General features: G+C 44.1%; 1 protein-coding gene across 1 annotated transcript in view; it reads right to left on the bottom strand.

Annotated features, from left to right (window-relative positions):
- Positions 1-1,333: 1,333 nt before the first annotated feature.
- The window catches only part of LOC138738886 (protein Largen-like), a 277,587-nt gene continuing 253,524 nt past the window's right edge, over positions 1,334-25,396 (bottom strand). The window contains exon 3 of the mRNA XM_069890025.1: positions 1,334-2,696. The gene's annotated coding sequence lies outside the window, so the exon portion shown is untranslated. The remainder of the gene's footprint in view (positions 2,697-25,396) is intronic.

The following is a 25,396-nucleotide window of genomic DNA, read 5'->3' as shown; positions in this document are numbered from 1 at the left end:
ATGAACTACTTTTTGAGTGATTAGGTTAAATGCGATATTTGTGAAGGAATGAGAAGATCCTTATTTTGGGAATGATTTCATGTGTGTACTATGCATAACAAGACTAAATATATTCTTGAAAACAGAGTGTTTGATTTTGTAACTCAAGTCATGCATCGCACATATATTTCCCTTCAGTCTACATGTGCCTCAGATGTGGTTTTAAAAATTGATTATGATCCCCATTTGGGCACAACCAATTGTGTGGAGACAGTTCGTGCCCAAATGGGCTACCTGTAAGCGATGGTGGTCTCAGATGCTTTAGCTGCCATTCATTTTCAGGCAGCTCTCCCATTTAATACAATTATCTACTGAGTCACTTACCTTTGATACAAACTGCAGCATGGTGGAAATAGCCTTGGTGAATGGCTGTAGTGTCAGGGCTGTGGACTCACAGAGTCTTTTGGTTAGCAGTTACTCCTTTGGCTGCAACAACCAGTGGTCCTGGCTCCAATGTCCAGTTTCCCAGATCAGGTGTGAACAGTGAACTGGTTTTGACAATACTTCAATTTTCAACAGATATTTGGCCCTATTCGCAATGTATAAAACATCTAAAAATGCCTTACCATTTTTAAGTGAGTAATTCATTTGGGGAACAAGTTACACTTGATTCTTCCCCACCCTCCACCTTCCATCTTACACACACACAAAATAAGCACACTAGCATTGAAGTTCATCAATTTCCTAAACCTATCGTTTGATTAGCTATTTTGTTGATGGCGAAGTTACACACCTGGGTCTTTTCCATTTACAGAATCAGGTTGTTGATCAGCTTCGTGAGGATGAAATTAAGATCCAAACTCACAAACTTTCCCTCAGTACCAGTTTATTACAAACCAAATAAACTTGGCTAACTGGTGTGGTAACTATCGAAACATGGAAATATGCAGCAACTGAAGGATAAATAATATCCAGTAACTGTAATTCTGATTACCCATATGAAGGTTACATGTATTATATTTTATCACATTTATTTTTCTTATTTTTTTATGACAAGCAGTTCTGATTTAAGAAAATGTATGAAAATTGTTCTTTCTTATACTTAGCATTTAACCCAGATCGTAAAGCAAGCGCTTAATAATAAAATAACCTTTTTTTCGTAAATTGCAAAACTCTAATAATTACAAAATACATTGTTTGCATTTGTTATGAATAGAAGAAATATATCTTGCCATCTCCAATTTAAAATTTATACACGACTTTCTTATGTTTTATTTGTTCAAAAGTAAAACAGTTATCTGCTTGCAAATAATAACACAAAAAAAATCACACCATGATGAAGAACATTTAAGTCTTTATGTGACTGCCAAACAAGGGAAGGCTATAAAAATACAAAACTTCAAAATATAACTAAAGTGCTTTGCTTGTTCATAGCTGTGCATTCTCTCTGATTCCTGGTTCAGTTGGATTTATAAAGCCCCTAGATTCTATTGAAAACGATAAATGGATTCCAAATTACTGTGAAAACGTTTAAACGTTTTGAAAAATAATTTTGAGGGATTTTTCTCCTGTGTCATCATTTCATGTACCACATAAGATTTGATTTGTATATGAAGGTAGATAATATAATTTGTTCCAATGCCCATTGTCCTCTGAGGTTGCTTTTTTTTGTGTCGTACGGGAGGATAAACAAATGATGGACATTTTCCTGTCGAGGTGGAGATGACCTACTGGAATGGAAATCAAGTGCAAATCATATTCTTTCAGATGGTAAATCCCTGCAAGAATCTGCATGCTTCACTGCATATCTCAGGAGGCCATCCATGCCACTAACCACGCACATCATCCATTGCCTGGAATACTAGAAGAGCATCGAGATTCAGTATCTGGGTGACAGCAATAGCTTGGTGACCTGGAATGGTCACCCCATATGATGGCAGCAAGGAGCAGAACTTGGCGCTGAGGTGAAGCTATGTCACATTTGCCATCAGCACTTATTCTTCTCTTCGCCTTGGCTTCAAGATATGTGGAGGGGGCAGGGGATGCTATCCTTTTCCTGCGGACGGTGAACTGCTTTAGCCAAGGCTCCAATTTTCAACAGAGAGAATATGTTTCACTCTGGTGTAAACATGACTTCTGTTCCGCGTGTGATTAAAAAAAATCAACTTGCCTTTTCAGGATATAGTTTAACTTTTCATGAGCTTCAACAATTTTATTTCATTTTATTTAAGAGGAGAATTTATTTATGTAGGCCATGAGAAGGTTGAATTAATGCCAAGAGGGGCATTTATTTATGTAGGCCATGAGAAAGTTGAATTAATGTCAAGAGGAACTGTGATTGGTATTTCTGTAACTGATTCCATCAGCACTGACCAAGGTATTAGCTTCACATAGATGCTTCTGAAAGGTAGAAAAAGGGGGAGAAAAACAAACAGAGAGCTTTACTTCAGGCTTTTCTGTTGTGATCTGAAGCACATTGAACAATGGACTGAGGCAGTTGCTCAGGTTAAGCTTCTGGCTGTATGGAGAGTGGCCAGAGGTGATTTGATCCTGATCGCACTGGCATAAATGATGTTGTCATTCCACAGTGTCAGCTGATGTACTCTGCTTCTTGTAGGTCAAGGTTTTCATTTGCTGAAGTCACAGTGCAGCTTTGACCAAGCTGGAATAGCTGACGTATCTTCAAAATGTTTATACTTCCTTCCAGTCCTCAGGAGCTAAAGGAAATAAAAAGAAATGCAGTGAAATGGCACGTATACCAAACTTACAGAGCTGAAATAATTATCACAAGAAAGACAGGGTCGAGATTTCGCCAATTTGTAAACAGAAAACCAAAATGTACGGATTTCATGATATGTTTAACAGTCTGGATTAATTGTACATGGAAATACTCTTAATAATTGATCACTTTATTAATTAGGAGTTGTGTCATCTCTTCCCATTAATGCCCATTGAATCGAAGATTAGACTCAAACAAGCAAAGAATGTTTTAAATTTTAAAATAATGCAGACATACAACACCGTAACAGGCCATTTCAGCCCTACGAGTCCGTGCCGCCCAATTTGCACCCGATTAACCTACACCCCCAGTGGGAGGAAACTGGAGCCCCTCTCCCAGACAAAAAACCCATGCAGACATGGGGAGAATGTACAAACTCCTTACAGACAGCGTGGGATTCGAAACCCCAGTCCGGTCCCGATGGCTGGTGTTGTAAAGACATTCCGCTCACCACCACGCCAACTGCTCTCTTCACTGAGATCAAGTGTCTAGAAACAACTCATCCCGAGCCTTCAGCTCAAGAAGCCAAACAAAGGAGGAAGTGAAGGACCCAGCATGAATGATTATAGTCTGGCATCCACTATCTGGGGCAGTAGTGAAGACAGATTCAGTTGAAACATTCAAAAGAGATCGCTATATCTGAAGGAAAGAACTTTCACGGCTGTGGGGAAAGGGCCAGCTGTAGTTTTCCTTCAAAGAGCCACAAAGGACTTGATCGGCCAAATAATTTTAAAAAAATCTGCTGATTAATTCAGCGGGTCAAGTAGCATCAGTAGGAGAAAAATAATTGTCAGAATCCTTCATCAAGACCCAGAGGGGAGAGGGGAGATAACCAGTGGGGTGAGAATAGGGCGAGGGAGGATCAGCCGGACATTGGGGAACCAGGGAGTGGTAAAGAATGCAGGAAAAGGATTGACAGATGCCAGACCAAGGGAGAGAGAGAGAGAGAGAGAGAGAGAGAGAGAGAGGCAAGAGAAAAAAGCAGGGGTTGGGGTGGAGAAAGATTCATACCTCAGAATTCAATGAAAATGATTTTAGAGTTAAGAGTTTTAACCAGGTTCAACATTCAGTATGTCTATCTGCTTTTTCAATTCCACAGCAATTATTACAAATTCTAACTTTTCATACCACTTGAATTGACTGTTCTAATTTAAAGCTATCCATTTCTGTAAATATTCAACTTGTAAAGCAGGACCTCTCTGAATTTTGTTTCCTTCAGCTACCTCTTAGCAATGAATTTTAAAAAATGTATCACTTCCTTGATTTCAAGACATTAAAATAACATTAAAGAATGTTATACTGCAAGAGTGAATCAAAACTTTGAAACTTAGCCAACTGACAGCTTTTTGACATTACAAAGAGGTTCACTACTTGCAGAAATTTCCAGGGATCTTGAAAATAAAGACTAAACAATTAGAAATGAAGTCTACCATCTTCTCAACAAACCCTAGTTCATCAGCTGATGTAATTTTTAATGGCAAGAGTCATTTTGATCTAATCAAGAATCAGATTCTTTGAAGCAGAACCCAGGGCTAGACACTTAAGGAGGCTCACAGCCAAAACTTTTGGAGGTCCCCTTTGGCATCAAAGTATGAAAGGCAGGTGTTTCAGGTTATCTTAGGGCTGGCGAAGGTTCAGGACTCTCATGAAAATGAAGCCTCAAGTCAGCTTCCTTCTCAGGAGAGTGTTAGGGTGCTGCTATCATGGGGGCCAGAGTCTGAGGCTTTAGCCTCAAGGGGAAGAGGTTTAAGATATCAGTGGCACAGGAGCTGGGATTTCATGAAAAGAAACGTTTACCAACTGAAGTCTCAGTTTCACTAGGAGGTAGAGTTCAGACCATGGACCATAAGGCATATAAACAGAATTAGGCCATTTGGTACATCAAGTATCATCTTCCATTTGAATGGCTAATGTAATTTTTCCCATCAGCCTCATTTTCCTGCCTTCAGCCCATATTCATAATACCCTTTGCGGTGATAGAACCACCACTATAGTCACACTCCTACCAGCCTACTGCAGGGAGCAACCATTGTACCTGCAGGTAGGTAACCTAGGAGGTTGGCCCCACTTTGCTGATTATCAATCATGGGCCCATATAAAGACTCAAGCCAGCCATTTCCTAAACCAGTCGGGCATGTGGAACCGGAGGCCACAGACATATCTGGTGCTTTCTACTTTCAGCTGATTAAAGCCTGTTGAGTTTTGAGTTGTTTGCTGCACCACAATTTAATCAGCTTAAGTTTAGAGGACCATGGAGAGATTTCTCATCCTTGAGAGGCTGGACATCGACCCTCAGCGCCCGGACATTCCAACATACTTCAAGATCTGGAAGCCTGTGGTTGAGGCAATCATCCACACTCAAGCAGAGGTCATCAATATGAACCAGAAAAGGCTCATGGTCCTAAACACCAGGCTGGGCCCATGTGCCTTCCAGGCTTTCAGAGACTGCACAGACATTGATCCTGCAATGGCCACCCTGGAAGGCATGCACCAGTTCCCGACAACGCAGATCTTTCCTGGAACCAACACACCAATGGCATCATGAAGAAAGCCTCTACTTCCTCAGGAATTTGCGGAGGAGCTAGTGGAGTTGTTCAAGTGAATCGGTACGGACTTGAAGGGCCGACATGGCCTGTTTCCGTGCTGTAAACGGTTATATGGTTATGGTTATAAATATACTCAACGCCCGGTACCTACTCAGCATCAGAGTACAGCAGCAAGGGGAGACACCTGACGCTGACCTGGGGGCCCTGCAAGAGCTAGCGAGCCCATGCACCTTAGAAGCTGGCGTGACTGCTGGGGAAGTGAGGTTCTCATCCAGGAAGCATGCGGTCAAGAGAAACCCAACCAAGACTATAGAAGGAGAACAATGCCTCATTCATCAGGATCATGGAAGCGGTCCGCTTCCTAGAAACTGCAGCCCACCATGTGGAAGCCTTAAATACTCGCCTCCCCCACTCACTGGCCTGGCCGTCACCGACGACAGCAGCAGTTGCTGAAAGGCCCTTCAAGGAAGAGATTATGGCTGCTGCTAATGCTAGCCACTGCTGTAAGTACTGTGGGACCCAGTGTGGGTCAGACAGGTGCTCCCGTAAGAACTGCCCTGTGAGGAACTCACTCTGCTCCCAATGAGGGAAGAAAGGCCACTTCGCCAAGGTGTGACTCTTTAAACCCGTAGGGAGTGTTGCAGCCCTCCGCAACCAACTGGGAGTGGTTTCCAACTCTCTGTGCCCCGCCTCGTGCGAGTGCCTTGCAATGCCACTACCCTACCTGTTGGTTCCGCCTGCACCAACGTCACTTCCAGCCAGGCTGTTGACCCACGCTAGGGTCATGTGCTTTCCACGGGTGCCGCCATCTTTGGCTGCCCAACTCCACCCGCACTGACAAAGTCATTTCCGGCCGGACTTCAGCTCACACTGATGATCACACATCACTTCCAGCAGGGCCGTCGAGCCTAATAGACACCGCATGCGTCCCCTCAGCGCTGCCATCATGTGCCAGCAGCACCGACTCGAGCTGCACCAGCACACTGACCAGACATCATGGTCAACAAATGCACGCAGGGAGCCACACACTCATCCCACCCCATGCTCCAATGGCTCTCCACCTATCCAGCAGCCTCATGTGCTGCACCTCATTAAAGGCCATCTGAACATCCAAGTAAACATCACCAACTGATTCTTCTGGGTTTCTCTTGCTTGATACATCCTCAAATTTTATCTTGTGTTTTCAAGCACAACATCTCATCCATAATAATGGATTCTAGAGTCTGAACAACCACTGAAATCATACTAACCAGGCTATAATTTCCTGTCTTTTGCCTCAGTCTTTCTTTCTTTTTGAAATACTTTTGTTGAATTTAATATATAACCATGAATACAGAATTGACAATTACATAATAATTCATTTGTATACAAGTCAGCAGACACAAAAAAAGACAATGAGAAATAAGTAGATAAAATGACATCAATAATTGGTTAAAATATGGCAAAAACATTTAATTGAAATGGTCTAGGTGACCATGTTAAACCCGTTTAATGAAATAATGAATAAAATAAAGAAAAACAAAGATGAAGTACAAAAAGCTAAGGACTACCCTCTCCCTCTAATCAATGTTACCTTATAAATTAATTTAAAATGTCAATAATGTGGAGCCACTGGTGACCTCCTGGAGAACAGGCAATGAATCCACATAGTAGCCAGAGGGCTAAAGAGTGAAACCACGGCGCGATATCACCAGATATCACCGCGGTATATCACCAGAAGTGGGGGGGAGGGCTAGAGCAGAGACGCAGTGAATTCAAACCAATAAAGTCATTCTTTCATTCATCCTCATGCTGTGTGGACGTCTCGTTATTCAGCAGCACTGCCGCAGCAGTCGCTACAGTGGTGACCCCAATGGTTCCAATGTTTTGGAACCAGCATCGATCATACGAGAATTCAGCAACTGGCTGAGTCCACAGTTGCAGCGCCTGCGACCAACACAATGGGCATCCATCTCCCACCATTCTGGGTGAGCCAGCCCAGGAACTGGCTACAGCTGGCTGAGTCCCAGTTCCACATCCGGGGAATTGCTTCAGAGGACACCAAGTTTTGGCACATCGTCAGCACCCTGGATGCCACCAAAGCTGCCAACGTAAGCTCTGTCATAGAAAACCTACAAATTGAGCATAAGTTCGAGCAGTTCTGACGTTTCCTCCTTGATACCCTCGAGCTCATCTGGCACAAGTGCACAATTGGAATCCTCAACATGCAGGGCCCAGGTGACAGAAATCCCTCCGAGCTGATGCATGAAATGGTGGACCTGGCAGACGGACACACAGACTGTTTCCTGTTCGAGGATCTATTCCTCTCAAAACTACCAGTGTACGCATCCTCAGCAGTTTCAGAGATGGATTTCAGTGCCCCGCACCTCGTAGCCAAGGAGGCAGACAGGCTGTTCCACACAGCACAGTAGAGCTCCCTCCACATCCAACCAGTCTACACGATCGGCACTGCCATCCTGTCCAGCTCAGCAGAAACACCATCAGAAGCTGTGGCACAGTGGCAACATGAATGGCACGTGGAGAAGAACAGTGAGTTCTGTTTCTATCCCTGGCGATGAGGCAAGAACACCCAGTGGTGCACCCCCCTATGTGCTCATACACCACCACTAAAACCAACACAGCAACGGGAAATGGCCAGGCCATCCGCCAATAATGACCTCGGTGGTTGGCACACAGAAAAGCCTACTCTACCTCAGAGACCAGAAGACCAAGAGGGATTTCCTCATGACACGGACACTGAGATTAGCCTCATCCCACCCACATACTTTGAGGCGAGACACAACACCGAAGGCCTTCCCCAGCAAGCGGCCAAAGGGTCCTCCATTCCGTGTTATGGCACCCGCCTGGTCACCCTCTACATTGCAGATGCTGTTTTTTAGTGGGAGGGCACCATCGCGGCCATGGAACAAGCATTACTCGGAGCAGATTTCCTCCAGGCTCACGAACTGCTGGTGGACATGATGAGATACCATCTAGTAAATGCCACAACATTGCAGTATTTCCCCCTCTCCCTGCAGAGGCACTCTTTCATGCCACTGGGAATCTACGCCCTGGACCAAGATGAGTAACCTCCTTACTGGCCAAATACCTGGGTCTATAAGCATCAAACCCGGCACATACTGTGGAGCACCATATAGAGACTGCCGGCCCCCCAGTGCATGCATGAGCTCCGTGCCTCTTGCCAGACAAGCTCCAACAAGTCAAAGCCGAGTTCACTGCCATGGAGGAGTTGGGGATCATCCACTGTTCCAACAACCTGCTGGACCTCCCCGCTCCACATGGTGCAGAAGAACTCTAGTGGGTAGCGTCTGTGCAGCGACTACTGACGTCTAAACGAGGCGTCGGTCTCAGACAGGTACCCCATCCCACATTTCGCCATGAGTCTACAGGGCTATAGGGTATTCTCCAAGGTAGACCTCGTGAAGGGGCACCACCAAATACCGGTTCGCTGAGCGACATCCAGAAGATGGCCATCATCACACCTTTGACCTCTTTAAATTCCTAAGAATGCCTTTCGGACACAAAAACGCAGCCCAGAAATTCCAGCGGCTAATGGACATGGTCAGCAGGCACCTCAACTTCATCTTTGTTTATCTAGATGACATCCTCATTGCCAGCTCCGACGCCAACACCCACAGGACGCACCTCACCTGTCTGTTTAACAGACTGCAGCAGTTTAGGCTCACAGTGCCAGTTCGGCTTGCAGACTATAGACTCTCTGGGGCATTGTATCACCCCAGAGGGTGCCACACTACTACCCGAAAAGGTGGAAGCCATTCAGAACTTCCCTAAGCCAAACACAACCAAAGGACTACAGGTTTTCCTGTGGATAGTCAACTTTTCCCATTGCTTCCTCCAGGGAGCAGCCACCCTCATGCAGCCCCTGTTTGGCATCGTCAAACTCGGTGACAAGATGCTGCAATGGACGCCAAAGGCCATGGAGGCTTTCCATGCCACCAAGGCAGCACTAGCGAAGGTCACGGTACTGGCACACCAGGTCTCACCTCCCCCTGGCCCTCACAACGGACACTTCAGACAGAGTGGTGGCTAGAGCAATGGGTCAACGAGCACTCGCCTTCTTCAGTAAGCACCTCCAAACACCTGAGCTCAAGTACAATGCGTTTGAACATGAACTGCTGGCCTTGTGCCTGGCGATATGGCACTTCCACTACATGCTAGAGGGGTGAGTGTTCACTGCCTACACAGACTACAAACTGTTGACCTATGCACAGAGCAAGGTCTTGGACCCATGGTCATCAAGACATCAACGACATCTCTCCTATGTGTCGGAATTCACCACTGAATCCGCCATGGCACTGGCAAAGCCAATGTGCTGTACCGGCCCATGATCACCGCAACCTGCAGAGGGCTCAATGTCACCCAAGGACCAGAGGGACGATGCAGACATCCAGGCATACCACACAGCCATCACCAGCCTGAAGGACAGAGATTTCTGCCCCACACCAGGAGAACCAACCCTACTGTACGCCATGTCTACTAGGTCCCCAAGGCCAATCCTACCTGCGACCTGGTGATGGCGGGTTTTCAACAAGATCCATGGTTTATCACACCCCTTCATAAGGTCCACTCTCCTCTGCCTGCACTCGGACAAGTTCGTGTGGCATGGACTCCGCCGAGACATTACCCTGTGGGCTTGAACCTGCTTACAGTGCCTGCATCTCAAGGTGCACCTGCACACTAAAGCCCCCTACTGTCTTTCGAGCCAGCGCAATGTGAACATGTCAACGTTGACATCGTTGGCCCCCTCCCAGTGAGCCAAGGTATGAGGTACCTGTTCACGACCATCAACAGATTCAACCACTGGCTGGAGGCGATACCCATGGCTGTGTGTGACACAGAGTCGTGTGTTCGGGCTTTCCTCACCACCTGGGTCGCACATTTCGGAGTCCCAACCCACATCACATCACATCAGACCGGGGAGCGCAGTTCACCCCCTCCCTCTGGTCAAACCTGGTGAAATTCTGCGGCAGCCAGGTACACTAAATAACAGCCTACCAACCCCAAGCAAATGGACTGGTCAATGGTTCCACCGCGACTTGAAGGCCGCATTGAAAGCCTGACTGACCTAGCCAATCTGGATGGACGAGCTTCCATGGGTACTGCTTTGGATCCGCAAAGCACCGAAGGAGGACCTGCCAGCATCATTCGTCACACCGCTCTCCATCCCAAGGAATATACATTTCAACCCCTCTCCCCCAGCCCACAGACTAGTGTGTTAGACATCCTGCACAGGCTGAGAGAGCAAGCGGGTAGACAAACCCCCTGCCACCGTCCAGACACAGCTCGCCACCCAGCCATGTTCCAGCGGATCTGCAGTCCACCCATTACGTTTTTGTATGCAGAGGACAGCAAGGGCACCCCCCTACAGTGCCCATTCAAGGTACTGCGGAGAGATGGTGTGGTGTTCACGTTGGACATTGGCAGCCGACAGGACAGATTCACAGTCATGCACCTGGACTCCGACCTGCTGGTTCCAGACCCACAGATCAAGCACAGAGGAAGACACCACACAATGACTGCAAGTCAGACCACTCAGAGAGTGGTGGCAATTCTGGGGGGAAGGGGCGTGTAGCGGGCCGAGCAACTGCGTGAGTAAATGGGCTGAATTGCCACAGCATGTGGCCGGTCCAAGATGGCATGGGCTCTCTTTCCTTGCTGAGAAGGAGCCCACGCCTAGTGCCACTTGCGGGCTAAGAAGCCCTTCACTTCCACGAAGCAACCCATCAGTCGGAGAGTAACACCGCAATGCGATGACATCACTTCTGGAAACCAGCGGGTAAGCCATCGGAAGTGGGTGGGCTAGCGTGGAGATGCGGCAAATTCAAACCAATAAAGTAATTCTTTGGTTCATTCTCACGCTGTGCTGACGTCTCTTTACTCGGTAGCACTGGCGCAGTGGTCATTATAATATCTCATTTTCTCTAAAATTAAATAGGACTTTACGTCATATAACCACTTCTGCCCGGGATGTGAGTGGGAAGGTTGAGAATCACAGTACTAGACCCAATTGTGGCTGAAATATTTTGCTTGAGAAAAATTGTCATTGGCCCGTTTCCTTTGGAGTTCTGAGACCGTGCACATAACGAGTCAATGAGGTACGATTAAAACAATGGTTTTCAACCCTTAAGCAATCTCTTACTAATCACAGAGCACCTATGGCATAGGGAATACTTAAAGTGGTATGTGACTGGAAAGAAAAATGGTGAGAACTGTTGGGGAAAAGCTTGTAATATTCAACACTCTACCTTAGAACTCGTATTCATTATTATTTTGTAATGGAGGACGCATGCACTGTAGTTGATTTATTGTACTTGACACATTAAAAGTACCTATTCTGATTTGAAAACTAAAAATAGAACAAGTAATTCTCAGTTCATACAAAGGTAGAGCAAGGTTTGGTTAATAATATAGAGAGGTATTTAATGTAATGTAATCATAAATATGATCAATCTCAAAATTAAGCTTCAAAAGAAGAAATGTAAAACAAAATCATAAAAAATTCTTAGCTTTGTGCAATTAAATTATCTATTTGGTAGCAAACTGATGAAAAGAGTAACTTGATAACAAAAATATAGTCACAGTGGGGATCATCAGTACGGCACCATGCCTCCCCCCCCAACCTACCCCCTCCCCCCACTCGGCTGGTGACCATGAGAGGTATTTGCGGGGATCGGCTCCAAAATGAGTTATTGTGCCCCCTCACCTGCAGCACGAGCGTCAATGCAACATAAGCAGTGTGTTTGACTGTTACGTCAGAGGGAGGGGGAAGTGTAATGGTGACCACGGAAGAGGTTCATGGCAGGTAGGCACCACCCCCGCCCCCCCGCCCCGCTGAGCAAGGTTCAAATGTCAGATTGTGTCTCACACCCCCACGCGGTCACCATAATGCTGCCCGATTAGACTTGTTCTGATGCTGAACCTGCTGCCCCCTCCACCCCCCCCACCCATTGATAAGGATACAACCCTACAGGATGGTAATTCCCATCATGGACCAGCAACTGAAGGACCCACATTGGCTGTGGGTGACTTGTGGTCTGGGGACTAACCCGGGCGGTGGGCTGCTAGAGACTGGTTCATAGAAACCAGGTATCAGATTTGTGAGGATACCAAGGGCAAGAAGGGTTCTCAAAGGGCCTCGGGCTGAAGGCTTATTGATTTTGTTGGAGGTTTGGATCAGGAGCTTGGGTTGCTCATGGATTGAACAGGGGGTTGTGCGGCTGGAAGACTGCTGGAATCGAATCCACAGACACTCAGCGACTGAAAGGATCCTCTTTTGCTTCTGTTTCTCTTGTACAGTAAGGGGTGCCGCAGGATATCAATGGTGAATCTTTGACTGCCTTACGGCCAGTGGTGGATTAACCATTAGGCTGAGTAGGCTGAAGCCTAGGGGCCCGGAAGGTAAAGGAGGCCTGACACATTATGGTCTGATTAAACTGACTTAACAAAAACAATGAGGTTCATTAATTCATCCGTTGTGTTTGATTTCATTAAAAATTGGAGGTAGCCTCCCAGCTCTGGGTGAGTGAGTCAGCCGGGAATTTTTTTTCTGTTTTGCTAACAAAATCCTCGAGGCGTCAAAACTATTTATAAAGTAGGAGCAATGGATCATCATTATTGCAGGTTGGAGAAGCATGCGCATGTATTTACAAGACCATTGGAGGAATGGTGCATCGTAGCTTGAGCGCTACAGGTACCCAGTGGGACATTTGCAGTCCATCCTCCCTGTGGCTGCACCCAGGGCTGCGGTGGGTTTCCATGGTTGAACACTCGGCTTGAGTGGGGCTGGGATGGGGGACAGCAACCTCTACCTGGCCACTAGGACAGGGGATGCAACATCTCCCAGCCCAGCGGGATGGGTGCTGGGAGACACGACCTCTCTGCCCCAGTGGGATGGGGGATGGTGGCCTCTCCCTGCCTAGCGGGACGGGGGATGGGCCCACTACTTTAACATTTTGTTGAAATTGGCAGGGTCAGCAAAAAAAGATTGCACATTAAATTAATTGTTGGATTTATATATTAAACTAAATCACTGATTTATCTTCAAATAACACAACCAAAGGTAATAGCAATTGTTTGAACTTTAATATGTCTACATTTTTAATCATTGTTGTACTGTGATTTTACATAATCAAGTTTTATTAATAAATGAAACTTTCATTCATTCCTTCGCTGCAGGGATATTTGATCTGTTATTATTCGTGTGACAGTTGTAGAAAACGTGTAATGTATAAATGGTTTTGAGTGAAATCTCAGCAAAATAAAAGGGAGAAGCCAAACTTGCGTTTGTAAGTTGAGTTGTAAATCTCAATGCTGGAGGAACTCAGCTGGTCTTGCCGCGTCCAATGTGGGTAAAGGTGAATTACCGACGTTTTGGGCCTGAGCCCTTCTTCAAGGTATCTTTACCTCCAGTGGACAATACGAGACCGGCTGAGTTCTTCCAGCATTTCTGTGTTTTACCACAGTGGCAGCTTCAGACGGAGGGTGGAGTCCGTTGGGCAAGGTCTGGTGTGAAAGGTGCTGCCTTACCAAAACTCAGCCTATGGCCCGGGTGGTAGTTAATTCGCCACTGCTTATGGCAGGCAGAAAACGTCCTGCAGTGTTACATGGCAAAAAAACACAAATCTTGAATATGAGGTTACCACTGCACATCCCCTAAAGAACTTTATTTACAGAATTAAATAAAAATGAAGGGAAGAATATGCAAATTTGCTAAGTAGTCTGGGCAAAATATATTTAAACATCTGCAAAGTACTTTTTTTTAAAAAGGCAAGAATTTGAAAAAAATTGGAAATGAAGACTGGAAATCACCTGGCATGATTAACTCAAGAAAGCTCCACAATTACGCAGCGCACAAGTATGTAACCAAGGGTCCTTTGGAACCAGCTGTGAGAAAATTACAGCTAAATACCAGGAAATGGCAACTTGTTTAAAAATGATGAGAACCAAGATGATATAGCTGAATTTCTTGAAACCTCAATAACAAATCAATAAGTGGACATCTGCTAATTCAGGACGGCTTGCTCAGACACCCCCTCGTTTTTTTCGACAATTGTTTTTTTTAATGCAAGCATTTAGAGGGGGAGGGGGGATGAGATTTGGGCAATCATATGAGACTCTGTAATTTCAAAATGCTATTCATATGATGTATGTAATAATGTTCTATATGACAAAAACAAAAATAAAATATTTTGAACTTGCACGTTCAAGAAAATAGAATAAAATAATGGTTAAAAACCTTACAAATCATTGATTGTAACTCAGACTTTTAAAGGAAGTAAACAGATCAGTTGATTTTGCCATAACCCTTCAAAGTGTCCGTAATTGTAAGATGGTCATATTAAAATTAGAAAATAGGGGATTTAATTCTATTGATCATTAAAGGTAAGAACAGAGAATTTTTAAAAAGAGGAAATTGTTTCATTTCTGTTGATCTGGAAAAATATGAGGGGATGAGAGAAAGCCACAAGGATTTGTAATCACTGGCATATCCTTAGAAATACTCCCATTCTTGTTTGACCCTGTAAATTTAATGGTGGGTGGTTAGTATCAATGAATATTGCTTACTTGGAAGATGAGTTACAAGATTGCCACATAACAAACAATTATGTTAATTAAAAATTAAAGACAATAGAATTGAAAGCAAATTATTGATCTGTTTAGGAGATCGATTACTTGGTGAAAGACAGAGAGTGGGGCATGTGAAACAGATGAAGTGACCAGTTTTATCTGTCAAGGATCTTTGCTGGAGCCTCAACTATTTACCATATTTCAGTGGTTCTCAACCTTTTTTTTCCACTCACATACCACTTTAAGTAATCCCTATGCCATTGGTGCTTTGTGATTAGTGGGGATTGCTGTTTGTGAGTGGGAAGGGAAGGTTGAGAATCACTGCTCTAGATCCAATTGTTACTGAAATATTTTGCTTGAGAAAAATTGTCATTGGCCCATTTCCTTTGGAGTTATGAAACCGTGCACATCACGAGTCAATGAGGTAAGATTAAAACAGTGGTTTTCAAATTTTTTTTCCATCCACATCCTTAAGCAATCCCTTACTAATCACAGAGCACTGATGGCATAAGGATTACTTAAAGTGGTATGTGAGTGAAAAGAAACAGTTGTGAACCACAGACTTAAATCAATAAAGAGCCACTTATCCAAGTTTGCCAAAGGCATAAAGATTGGTGGCATTTTAAATACTGAGAACGCAAGCATAAAATTACAGAGAAATTGATAAATAAAGTTGGTGCGTATTGGATTTCATCATAGAAAAGTTTGAGGCCATTCATTTTGGACAAAAAAGTAGTCTTCTGATTTTTAAAAAAAAATTATGAACATTTTGAAACTATAGAATACCAAAACTGGGTGCAGGTCAGGGGACCAAGCAAAAAAAAAAGATTCAACACAGACTAGAAGGTCCAAAGAGGCCATTTACATGCTGTAGTTTTCTATGGTTCTAATGATCCAGGACTCGATGCATCGAGTCCACGCTGCTGAAGATCCAGCTGCGCTGGGTGGGTCACATCTCCAGAATGGAGGACAATCGCCTTCCCAAGATCGTGTAATATGGCGAGCTCTCCACTGGCCAACAAGACAGAGGTGCACCAAAGAAAAGGTACAAGGACTGCCTAAAGAAATCTCTTGGAGCCTGCCACATTGACCACCGCCAGTGGGCTGATATCGCCTCAAACCGTGCATCTTGGCGCCTCACAGTTCGGCGGGCAGCAACCTCCTTTGAAGAAGACCGCAGAGCCCACCTCACTGACAAAAGGCAAAGGAGGAAAAACCCAACACCCAACCCCAACCAACCAATTTTCCCCTGCAACCGCTGCAACCGTGTCTGCCTGTCCCGCATCGGACTTGTCAGCCACAAACGAGCCTGCAGCTGACGTGGACATTTACCCCCTCCATAAATGTTCATCCGCGAAGCCAAGCCAAAGAAGAAAAAATGATCCAGGGGTCCATGCACACAGATCACTAAATGGGTTACAAAATCAACCCTTATTACCAATGTACAGACTCGATAAATCCAAGAGGGAATTTAAGAACTGAATAGAACCCTGTAATATGGAGATTAGTTAAGAGTTAATGCTTTAAATATTTCTGCCTCTTATTGTGGAAACAGTAGCACAATGGAATCTACAAAAGCCAGAAAGGAAATTTTGTTCTTTCTTGATACAAGGCTAGAATATAAAAGAAAGCTGAATGTTGCAGTGGTTGCACAAAGACCATTTTAATTATAGAATATTTGGCTTTGAATGTCACAGATTTACCAGAATATAATGCTAAAAAGGTAAAGGTTCCATTATTGTCACATAATACTACATTTGGAATGTAACATACATGAAATTCTTTAACTTTTTGTCTACCATAAGGCAGAGAGTTGCCACTTTGTCCCGCGCCCCTCACAGAAATCCACAGTGTTCCAAGGTGGGCAATTAGGCACATGAATTAAATCTGTACTTGACTGCATTGCACACGTCCCAGAAATACATTAGTTTAAAATCTCAGGGGTTTTTTTTCCAATGATTTTGTAAGGAAACAATAATTTCAGCTGGCCCAAGAATCTAAGACAATGGGTCTAAATTTCAAAATAATTTCACATCATTCAGCAGGAAACACACAGCTCATTTTTACATGAAACTGTGTGGGAAGACTTGTGTAAATCTCTCCAACAAAACAGTAGTAGACTTTTTTTTAATAATTACAGATTTTGCATTCTGATGGAGGGGTTCAAAATTTACACCCAGTCGGTGATGGTGAAGGACTGATGCTCTTGCTGTTTTCCATATGTTTACACTTGTGCCCACTACAGCAAGCCCCATAGCCTTTCTTTGCCTTCTCACAGAACTCTGTGGCTCAATTTCATTCAAGTCTCAGGTTGTGCTTCGAGCTCACTGACAATCTTGTCTCCACAGAGATGATCAAAATGACTATCTCGGTCACCAACTCTTATCAAATCAAGAGCTGTGCATGATTTAAAACTGTAGGACAAGTAAAATCAACCGGCGACTTTGATCTGCACACGCACCGTTAGAAAAGTCACACAAGCAAATTCCAATAATGAAAGTGGAAATCTTCTTTTGATGTTTAGATGCCTGCCGTGGCTCCACAAAATAGATTATTTAAATTATGGGCTGTTATGGTACATAATAAATGATTACAGCAGGCTGAGTCCCTAAACCCCTGCAGAAATATGATTTTTGGAATAGAATGGGGACATTCGGAAATACTGCACACTACATTTTAGCAATAAAAATAATTTCATGACCCATCTCAATTATTGCAACACTATTTGGACATGTAAATAAAAGTCTTTAAATTACTTAAACACAATTGGCAATCAAAATGCATTAGGTTTGATGGGGAGGAAAGCCCAGCGCCTGCCTTACTTCATTCCAAATTTTAGTTTCTGCTGACATCATTAGCCATTATGCTCATCTCTAAATGTGAGAGGTTATGCTGTTAATATAATTTGTGTCTGCCTTATTATCATTGAATAAAACTGAAACATTCAGATGCTTTAATGTTTAACAAATGGGTTTTCACAGAGTAACGTGTTTAAATTAATGCCAGTTGTGACAATTGCACACTTTATTTTGAAAGAAAATGGGCAACACTGACTCCAATTTGAATGAAAATGAGGATAAGAGATCTATTACAGATGTTTTGCCTGATGTTGCCAGTTTTATATTCCAATTCAAAATATCCCTGACAGCGGTGCACCCCAGGCTTAGTTGGCAGCAGGAGGAGCAGGGGCGGCAGATGAGGTGGGGAGGCAACGGGGTGTGGGGGAGAGGCTGTTATAGGTTGGGAAATTATTTAGTTACCTAGGGATTAATCTCAATTGATAGCATGTTAGAGTTGCAGGAGGAGCAGAGTGAGAACGTCAGGATCACTCGTGTGGCAGTGAGCCAGTGAGAAGGTCAGAGGGGTTTGGCAGGGTGGTGTTTGGAAAGGAAAATAATGTATTGTTGTGTCTATGGTTTAATAAGAAAGTTGACTTCATGGTGTTTTGGAAGAAACAAGTCAGTGTATTTTTTATTTGCTTATAAGCTGTTATAAATTAGTGCTGTTACAAGTGGAGACCCCAACGTGATCGAAGTCTGATTTCACTATTTTAAGACTATCCAAGGGTAATCTATGAGCCCACGCTGCCACTGGAGGACCCCAAGTCTCTATACGGTGGGTTACTGCATGTTTAATGTCTGTATGACGATACAATGGGGTCACTAGGAGGGAGAAACCCTTGAGCAAGGCTCAGAAAGGGCAGGAGCCTGGTTGAAGGCTCATCAGGCACCTGACGACATTGGAAGGTTGAGAAATGCCACTCAATTGCATATGGGAGCTGCGGTCCACGACGCAGCGATTTTTCAAATCCACCAACAAAGAAAAATGTCAAAAGAAATCCGCTCCCAAAATGGAATTTGCCACATTTGCAACCGTGAAAATCCACTAAAAAGGTTTCTTGAGACCAAAATCCAATGTAAGTGACCTCTGGCCATAAATCTGAATATGCGAATCATTTGCGGCTGAAAGAACACATGACGTATTGGGGTGTCTGCGTTCCTCTGCGGTTGGAGGGACCACTGAAATCTCTGTACCAGAATCAACAAGAAATTGAACACCCAAGAGATAGTCTTTGAGGAAAAGACAGTGGTCGGCAGGCCTGTGCGCAGCAGTTGCCTTTACTGGGCCTGGACATTTCCCAGCTGCCATTAGTAGAATTTGCAATGTGGCTGACAAATCTAGCCAGTAACACCAAATCTCCGATGCTTCCAACAAATACACTGTCCGCCACCTTCGCCACATTCTTGACCATCACGATTACAACCAGGTCAATGGAAGGAATTCTGTTCCATGCCCAAAGCCAGGACTTGCATAGTCAATGTTGCCATATGCTGCTCCATCATAGTCATCTTTAATTGATATGGTGCTGACGCTATCTTCAATTGAGAAGGTGCTGGTGCTTCACAAGACGCAGTACGCAGATGTTCCATTTGCTCCAGCAGACTAGGGGAATAAGCCAATTCATCTATCTTCAATGCTGAGGTCATGGACATAACGAGGTCGGCATGATCCGCCAACTGATTGAGGGTGGACAGTCAAAAGGCTCTCACCAAATGACCTTGAATGTGACAAGGTAAACATTGACGGAACCTCCATTTCCAAAAATTGCCTTTGACAGGGTCTGTTCCAGCTAGCCTGTGCCACCTCCTCAACACCTGTGTCGGTTGCCTATAGCCTAGGCTGACATCACCTCATAATTGGGCAATACAAGTCTCCCCAGATGGCTGAGCACACCAGAGAATAGCCACCTTAAACTTATCATATGGGAGATTACCGTCCAGATCCACTAAGATGTCCTCCACTTCACACAAAAGCTGCTCTGGAAGACACTCCACAAGTAAAACGTATTTCATCTTCTGACTCCTAACTCTGAGGGCAGAGAAGTGTGCTTCAAGAATTGTGAAACATGCTGGGAAATTTTCAGTTTGACCTCCCCAACTACTCTTGTAAGAGGTTTATTCTCATCACTATCCATATTAAAGACTGTGCTTGCAAATGCCACGATGGTTGAACATCAGAAACCCAACAACTTGCTTTCTCTTACCACAGATGCGTCTGTCAGTTCTGTGAGAGCATTGTTAGAACAATGAGTCTGTGGGCAATGGGAATCTCTGGCATTTATTTTAGCCAAGCTGTCATCGGCTCAGACAAAGTATAGTTCGTTTGGTGGATAACTCTTGGCCATTTATCTTGCAGTGAACATTTTTGCTTTGATTGGAAGGTCATCCTTTCACCATTTATACAGACCTCCAGCCTCTTGCACATACTGTGAATAAAAGCACACATCTCTACTCACCCAGAGAAATTCGGCACTTGGACTTCATCCAACAATTTTCATCAGACATACGGCATATCTGAGGAAAAGCGAATGCCGTGGCCGACACCCTGTCTAGGCACGACATTGATGCCTTAAATACAACTACCGCCATGTATCATTGCCTAGTACACCAATCCTGATTTCATCCTGTATCGCTGGATCAACTTTGGTCTCCATCTTCAAGATGTGACCCTGGATGAAGCGGGTGAAAGGTTAGTCTGCCATTTTTCCACAGGAATTTTGTGCTGGCGACTATGAGGCAGGAGATTTTTGAGTCTCTTCACAATCTATTGCATTCTGATAGAAGAGCATCAATCAAACGTTTTACCTGGCCTCGTGTAAAACGGGATGTTGGCTTATGATTAAGGAACTGTTTGTTATTCTGAATTCCCATTTGCAGAAAGTGTGCCTAGACTTGGTAGGGCAACTTCTGCCATCACGGGATGTACTCATCTGCCCACATGTGAAGACTGGGCTACCAGGTGGCAGGAGGCCATTCCTATCACTGACATCTCTACGGAGTCAGTCACTAGGACTTTCATGGATCATTGGATTCCATCTTTCAATGTTCCAGTCACGATTACAATGGATCAAGGGTCTCATTTCAAGTCGGAGTTGTCCCAAGCTCTCACTGATCTTCTGGGCACTACTTGTATTCGCACTACAGCTTAGCATCCGCGGGCCAACAGCCTCATCGAGCATTTCCATCAACAATTGAATGCAGCATTGAAAGCAGTTGATGATGTATCTACGTAGAGTGAACATTTACCCATGATTCTCCTTGGCATGCGTATTGTTGTTAAGGCACATGTTCAGTGGCAGATCTAGTATATGGCACTATGTTAACCTTACCAGGCAAGTTTGTGAATCCAAGTCCATGCACCATGCTCTATGATCCGACTAGTGATGAAGATCATCTTCGGGAAAAAATGAGGTTTCTCAAACCTACTCCTACACAGCAGGCATCACCTACCGAATGATTTACAATGCTGTACTCGTATGTTCCTCCAGTATGATGCTGTTCACAAATCACTTCAGCCAATTTATGATGGCCCTTTTCAGGTCTTATGTCACCACCCAAAGACTTCTGTAATCAACAGGAATCGGAACCTGACATAGTCTCCTTCAATATGTTGAAGCTGGCATATACTGACAGTCCATGCTCTGCACTGGAGCCAGAATCAAAGGACCGGTTGCAGCCTTGCCAGTCAGAAAGTGTATTGTACGAGATTGGGCCGAAAAAGTTAGCCATTCAGGCTGTTACATAGAAGGACAGTATTATCTGTCGCATAGCTTAGAGGTTGGTAGAGGGAGGGGTATAGTTGCAGGGGGAGCAGAGCGATGGCATCAGGATAACTCGTGTGGTGGTGAGCCAATGAGGACAGAGGGGTTTGGTTGGGTGGTGTTTGGATAGAAAAAGAATGCATGGCTGTATCAACATTTTAATAAAGCAAGTTGACTTCATAGTGTGCTGGAAGAAACAAATGAATGTATTCTTTATTTGTTTGTATGCTATTGTATGCTGTTACATGCTCCACACTAAAATTTGATGCATACTTTGAGTTACCAGAAACCATCACTTCACTTGCTGCTAATGCCATTTCAAGTCCCCGACAAAACTCACAGTATTGAAGAATATGATCTTTGAGATAGAATTAGATTGCAAACTGCCCTGAATCAAGACCTGCCCTGAATTCTCAATGAAAGGCTCGATTGAAAATAACTTCCAACAATTATGAGAGGTGTGAGCCCCTTTAAAAGATAGTCCCCATGGCAATTCAACCAGAGCAACACACATGACAGAGAGGAAGTCACCTCCAGAATAACGTATTACTGCGATCTACCCAGAGGTGAGAAAGCAGATGCTGGAATCTGGAGCAAAAAGCAATCTGATGGAGGATCTCAGTGGGTCGATCAGCATCTGTGGAAGAATCATCTTGATGAAGGTTCTGACCATTCTTGTACTTCCACTAATGCTCATTTACACACTGCATTCTCTCAGCAGATTTTTTTTTTTGTTTAACTCAAGATGCAGCAAGAGAGAGGGAGGACCCCAGTACCAAAGAGTAGGCCAACAGAAAAGAGGGCTTGGCAGGATTAGTTCCAATGTCTCCTTAGGTCTGAAATGCCTAGTCAATGGTTCAATGGAGAAATTGATTTCATATCCTCAAGGTATGTCTCGATGAACAAAAATATGGAGTACGTCATTACTGCAGCACATTCATAATGTAATAAATTTTATGCAGATAAAGGGGCTAAACAAAAAAATGAAAGATTATTACAGATTAGTTGGCTAAAGAAGCTGGGCAATGTTGTCACCAATATGGGTGATAATGAACAGAATGTGGAAGGAGAATTTAGGTTGCAATGGAGATAATGATTTTGCAGAGTCCATCAGGGAATTCTTTATATCATCTGCAGACAAGGTCTGCTTTTTTTTTCCCCTCTATCCTGGGAAAAATTAGTTTTGGAATTTCCCCTGTCTGGAAATACTCATCATCTGTGGAAAGCAAAATCTGAGTTACCATTACAACTTGATTATCAGGGGGAGGATGGTTGAAGATGTGGGCATGTCATTCGAGCCTGCGCAATGGATTTTTTAGGTGGATTGCACGGTGCCCACCCTTTACACCTGGGGTTTATCTGCCATGGCCCAGCACGCTGGGATGGTGACAGCCAGGACATTAGGTTGTAGGTGTTAAGTCGGAGTGCCTTCTCCTAGATCGATGGCCTGAAAAGGCTAACGAGGTTCATCTGCCTAGGTTAGGCTGGCCACCAACCAAGGCTAACGAGCCCAACCGGTAATTATATCGCCAGGCACTTGGTCACGCCATGACGTAGCAAACTAGGTGAAAACGGGGGACATCGATGAGAAGGTGTTGCTATGACCACAGTATTGGAGGAGAGGCCATTTGCAGTGACCTCCTGCCTTGGCGAGTCAGACAGTGGCCACGTGGCGAGCAATACACTGAGAAAGAAGAGGTGTGTATTATGTGTGCACTTTCCCTCGGTGAGCGGGACATCAGACACATTTCTGAAGGTAGTAATGCATAGTGCATGAAAGTTGACATGTTATTTACCAAATTAAAAACACAAAGCTGGAGAAACTCAGCAGGTCTAACAGTGCACTTTATGTAGCAAAGATAAAGATACATAACTGGATTTTTGGGCTTGAGTCCTTCATCCGTCAGATGAAGGGCTCAAGCTCCAAACACTGGTGATCTATCTTTACCTTTGCAATATAAAATATGCTATTTTACCTGCTGATTTTCTCCAGCTTTGTGTTTTGACTTCAACCACGGTGTCTGTAGATGTTTGTGTTTCATTACTATTATATTCACCAAACTTTCACAGAGCTTCACTGCAATAGTGAAAGAGATCAGATTGGAGAATTAAAATGGCAGCCAATTTAAATGTCTTTTAAGGCAAAATATAATCATTTCTTCTTCTTCATATTTCTCTTTCAACTACAGTAAAACCCTGTTATCTGGAATTCAAGCAACTGGGAACTTCAAGCATCCGGTTTTAAAAAAAATTATGGAAAATAGATGGGTTAAAAAAATTGAAGTTTAAAATTGGCATGCCTCACCATTATGTCTCCATTCATGCAATACACAGCCTAAAACAAATGGAAAATTCACTTATCTGGCATATTCCAAACCCCATAGGTGCTGGATACTGGGGTTTTACGATATTTGTTTACATGCTCTTCTTCGTGACACTCAGATTCCAGGTCTGTTTTAGTGCTCTTCCTCTTGTAATGGCTGCTATCTTCTGATTGCAAGGTTGTCTGCTTGGTGTGAGTGGTGGGGCACCCTTGGACCGAAACAGGCAGCAGTCTCATCTTGGGCAGATTGTCCATATCTCCCACACTATTTCTGGTACTTCGACGGCTTATGCCGTAATCCTCCCTGGCTTTCACTTAAGGAGGCAATAAAATTAGTATCCTTCTCCTGAGGATCCAACCTGAGGGCAGTGCCAGCCTGGCAGTGTGGAGTGCCTCACCATGAAGGAGTTACATGTTACCCGCAACGCAAGAGAAGTATTATTGCGATTCAAGAAACCGGAGGTTTATGTAATTCGTGGAGCATTTAATGGCAGCTGTGTTCAGTCAAGGGCTGGCTGTGTTTAGTCAAGGGCTGCCTGTGCTCATGGAAAGATTAAAACCTCATAAAAGTCACCATGTCCAAGACAACACAGTCTCATCACCAAAATCCAGCTTCATAAAATTATTCCTTCCTTAGTGCAATGCCAAGACAACATCTCTGATGAGTCAGTAAGCAGCAAATTGCTGGGTCACTTGGAAAGATCCTGTTATAAAGAAGATCAGGGTCAATGTGCCTTTAATCTCCATAAAAAGAGCAGACAAGACAACAGTAAAAAGTTCCATTATTGTCACGTGATACTACATTTAGAATGTAACATACATGAAATTCTTTAACTTTTGTCTATTGTAAGGCAGACTGAGAGTCGCTGCTTTGTCCAGCACCCCTCTCAGAAACCTGATGTTCCTAAGCAGTCTCCCCTCCAAGCACTGACCAGACCTGAGTCTACTTAGCTTCCGAGATCGGACAATCTCAGGTGTATTCAGACTATTAGGCTTGTGCGGCCACAAATTTTGCCTTAGAATTTCATTTATCTCAGTGATGACAACCCTTGAAACTCTGAATCTCTGAATATATTGTTCATCAGAGCATTCCAGGTAGGAGGTGGTGTCACTGGAGCATTTCTGACAATAGATTGGTTGGTAATGGGTGTCTCTTTGCCTTATGCACCAAGGTCCTTATTTATCCTATTTAAGTGAGTAGCCAAGACAGTTCCAATGAAAGAACACATAGAAAAAAATTACTTCCTGTTAGCTATACCACATGATATAAGGAAATTGAGCATCCTGTGGTCAGTTTTGAAGCTGCCTAGTCATATCTCTCAATGTCGGCAGGCACTCCATTCAGTTGCCCAACTATGAAATCTATTCAAGGTTTTATTTAGTATTTATGTGTTTTATACCACCCAATGACAGCAGAGTATTGCTTTAAATAGCAAGAAAACAAAACCAAAGTGATGTATCGGGCTGAGTGACTGCATAGTTAGATGGACTGAATTGGCAACCCCCGTCAGTTGATACAAGATGGCACAGGCCCCCCTTCCCTTCTCAGGAAAAGCCCGTGTTTGGCAACCATGCGTTGC

Source organism: Narcine bancroftii, chromosome 1 (genome assembly GCF_036971445.1).
Source record: "Narcine bancroftii isolate sNarBan1 chromosome 1, sNarBan1.hap1, whole genome shotgun sequence".
Taxonomy (NCBI): domain Eukaryota; kingdom Metazoa; phylum Chordata; class Chondrichthyes; order Torpediniformes; family Narcinidae; genus Narcine; species Narcine bancroftii.
Note: the sequence above shows the minus strand (reverse complement) of the source record. Positions and strands in the feature narration are given on the sequence as shown.